Genomic DNA, 4218 nt, shown 5'->3' with positions numbered 1-4218 from the left:
GGATTCAGAGGGCACTGCTTCTGTTGTAATCAATTAATCCCCTGAACACCAAGTTTAGATAGTTTCAGAATTTTGTACCCAACATATAAGGGAAGGGGCTCAGAAGTTCACAGTCTGCAGAAGATCACAAAAAGCAGTTTTTGTTTCTTTTTTTTCCTCTGTTCTGGGCAATTTAACTTTTCAAGGACACCTGGGAGAGGGAGAGATTTTTCTTCCCTTTCTTTTTTCCCCCTGCCAGCTGTTACAATGGAGCCCAATTTTAACTTCTTTATTGTAGAAATGTAGCCATCTCTGTGAAGCCCCAGCTCAAGGCCAGAGGCCTTTTTCTCATATTTTGTGAAAAACTAGTAAGCGGGTGTGTAGCTGAGAAGTGCTGAGTTTTTTAGCCAGTGGCCAAGTAGAACAGGGCAACACGAATAAAGAAAATATATCTACATTGAACTCTTTTATAGGGACTCTTTTGCTGAAAGTTTTAAAGTCAGCCATGGTGAAGACTTCTGGAGAAGGTCAGTTAAGACTTTTCAGTGGGCCTGGTACAGCGGGGGAAGACGGGGAAGGTGGGGATGAGAGCACCTCTGAGGATCTGAGAATGAGTAAGGAGAGATGTAAAAGAATAATGGGAAACGGGTTTGGGATTTTCCAGGCAACAAAAACGTGAGCAGTAGAACAGGTAGAGTAGAGGGGAAGACGGGAGTGAGTATCCCAAAATCCTGTGAGGGACTTTAAAAAACTTAGTAACCTGTTTTCAGTTTTGACAAAGCAACATTAAAGGCCATTTTTATTACATCTTGGATAAGGGTCTGAGGGCTCTCCTCAGCTGGTTTGAGCTTTGGGTTAGCTGGTAAGAGGCCCTGGTGGGACCCGGTGTGGGCACTGAAAGGAGAAGAGAGAAATGAGTGGGTGAAGGGGTACCTCAGTACCTGCTACCTCAGCAAGGGGGCAGTGGTCTGAGAACCGGCGGAGGTTTGGGCTTTTCATCTAGTAATTGGAGGGGAGAAATCAGTTTGCTGAGGTGGGAGTGACAGCAGAGAGTCTGGAGCAGAAGGCTGAGGGTGAGGATCTATTGGAGAAGCATAGTTCAGGATGTGAGTGAAGGAGGGAAAAGGCTTCCACATAGGGGAATCACCTTTCACCCTTTTGAGCACTTGCAGAAGTTAAAAAGTTTACGCAGAATTTGAGGATCTGGAGACCCCTCTGGGGGCCATCGGTTTTGGTTATCTAATTGGTTGTATGGCCAATGCTCTGTACTGAATTTGATGAGGAGTTTGGGTATCATCAGGCAGCCCCTGTATGCTCACATTCCCATGACATATAGAAGAAGTCAGCTTTTCCCCCACACAGCTGTGACTGTTTGAGGCTTTGATGGTCCGCCGGGCAAACATAGCAATCTAGGCTAGCCAACGTGCATCTGGCTTGTGTGTCCCTACATCCATAAGGTTTGTTTCCATTACCTATGGTACAGAAGGGATTTAATGGAATTTTAGTGGGATCCTCTTCATCAGGGATATACCAATAGGAAAGAGCTATAGTCAGCTGACAAATGTCTGTATGGAGAGATGGCCACCAGATCCTAAGGGGGCTGTGTGGAAGATAGATTATACTTCTTTTCCAGTAGGATTTGTGATCACCCATCTCTGCTGAACGGACTGATGAGGGTTAGGACTACTGGTGGTAAATGGGAGAGTATAGAGCCTTATCCACATGGCGAATACGCAATTTTAAAGGGTTACCAGTCTTTTTCAGTTTCCCCAAAACTCTGGTAGCTGTTTTAATAAGCCTATCTACAAATTCAGCATAAGATTCATTAGCTCCTTGTATTACCTTAGATAATTGACCTTGTAATCCTCTAAGTCCTTGTGAAGTCTTCCATGCCCTAACTGCTTCTACAGCAATTAATGTGTATATACCATGATCATATGCAATTTGTTGCTGCTGATCCTTATAAGGTCCCTTTCCTAACAACATATCTAGATTTCTCTGAGGATAACCAGCTGCTGCATTTCGCCTAGCCGTCTCCTTGCCAAATTTCTCATTGGTAACCTTCCATAACAGGTATTGTCCTCCCTTTAGCACAGCTTTACACATATTAGCCCAATCTACTGGCATCACATTCAAGTTGTTAATTGATTGGACCAAGCTTACAATGAAGGGTGCTTGAGGACCATAGGTTGTTACAGCCTCTTTTAGCTGCTTCACTATTTTAAAATTAAAAGCAAGGTGAATTTTCTGCCCTCCTACCTAAAATACCGGGCCTGTAAATACTTGAGATCCTGTCTCAGGAACCGAACTATCAACTGCGGGGGTTGGCGGCCTCCCAGCATATGGATGTGGCCTTGTTAGTTGAACATTTACATCCTCTGGTGGTAGAAAGGTGTTAATAACAGTCTCCTGTAGAGGTGGCGCTGTTGTTGGACACTTATGCCCTCTGGTGATAGAAAGATGTTAGTAGCAGTCTCCTTTTGTAACTTTGCCCCTGATGGCTTTTTCTGCTCTAAGCTTTGTTCCTCTATCTGTGTCTGAACTGAAGGCTTTGGACTAAGCAAAGCAGATATGAACGTCCACAATGGTAATGTGCCAACTGGCAGAGTCCCTGGGCTGTTCTTTTCTACTCTTTTGAAATCTTCACCATGATGGTTCCATTATGGTATACTTAACAACTCCTCCTTAAAAGGCCATGGGGTACATTTTTGTATCGTATCACTGTGTGCCCTGACTGTTCTTGATTTTACTGAGACACCTCCTTCCTCTAACAATTTACTTAACACTCTTTCTGTTTGTTTTTTACTAATTTCTGATCCCGTATTTCTACTATAATAAAACCCAACATGATGACTCCAAACAAAACAGAGACAGACTGAAATAAAAAAGGAACAACAAAAAGTCATTATAGCCTTTCTTTCCTCCTGACATGTGCATCTGTCCTTTCTCCCTATCTGTTCCTCAGACGTGAATAGTTTTTCCTCATATGTGAGCGGTTTTCTTCCGTCTCACTCATCTCCATGGACAGGCAGCTTAAAACAAAAGTGAAGCAAAACTAAAGAGGAAACTTAAAATGGCTACCCATCCTCTTGCCCTGCCCTCAGGGGCGAGCATTTTACCTTATCACTTACCCTCAGTCGCTCCCTGTGCAAGCGAGGAAATGCTGCAGTCTGGCTGGGAAAGAGTTAGGAGCCACTTGTCAAAAGAAATGAACTTTATTTTTAGAAAAACACACGCCATACAAAAGAGCTCCTCAGGAAAAACCCTCAGAGCCCAACTGCCACCACTGGCTTCTTTGTAAAGTCTCTGTCACACCCACAAGCCTTTCCACCTTCCACAATTCTCCTGCTCTTGAGGCTGATTGGCTGGGTTGCGTGGGTGGAGCCAAAAAAGTCCCCCAATGAGCAGCTCCGTGGTCTGAAAGGGAAGGGAAACAGCCCAATGGGCATCACCACAGAGGAGCCAATCAGCTAGATGTTGCTGGGGACACTTTGAGCCAATCATCAGCTTGCAGTCTGAAAGGGCGGGGAAACAGTTCAATGAGCATCTCCAATGAGCTAGATGTTGCTGGGGCCACTGTTAGCCAATAATCATCCGGCAGCTGGAAATTTGCTGGCAGGATCCAATCAGCTAGATGTTTCTGGGGCCACTGTGAGCCAATAATCATCCAACAGCTGGAAATTTGCTGCCAGCTGGAAGTTTGCTCTTGCCCCTTCAGCTGTGGCTCTCAACAAATTCCTGTCTCCTGTCTCTGTAGCCTATTCAACACATGTATTTTTATATGCACATATAGAATCCTACCTGTTATCACACGTACGTTTTAGTGAGGTTTGTGACTTGGCCGACAGAAGTTATGAGAAGAGATCACTCTTCCTAAACGCTGTTGGAACTGAAAATTCAACCTATGAGTGAGCTTCCTAGTAGAACACCATTATACATAAAACCATTTTTAGTGAAATAAGTATTTTTGCATCTGTGGATGGTATATATTTTATGATGAATTTCGATTGGCATATATATTGGTAGATTTTAATGTCTCTGTGTGTGTGTGTGTGTGTGTGTGTGTGTGTGTATATATATATATATATATATATATATATATATATATATATATATATATATGTGTGTGTGTGTGTGTGTGTGTGTGTGTGTGTGCATACACACACTCTCCAAATTTTTCTAATTATCAAATATATGAGTCTTATTAGACATTCCTTAAAATCGTTCATATTCATGTAT

The sequence above is a fragment of the Callospermophilus lateralis genome, unplaced genomic scaffold, assembly GCF_048772815.1.
Source record: "Callospermophilus lateralis isolate mCalLat2 unplaced genomic scaffold, mCalLat2.hap1 Scaffold_361, whole genome shotgun sequence".
Taxonomy (NCBI): domain Eukaryota; kingdom Metazoa; phylum Chordata; class Mammalia; order Rodentia; family Sciuridae; genus Callospermophilus; species Callospermophilus lateralis.
Note: the sequence above shows the minus strand (reverse complement) of the source record.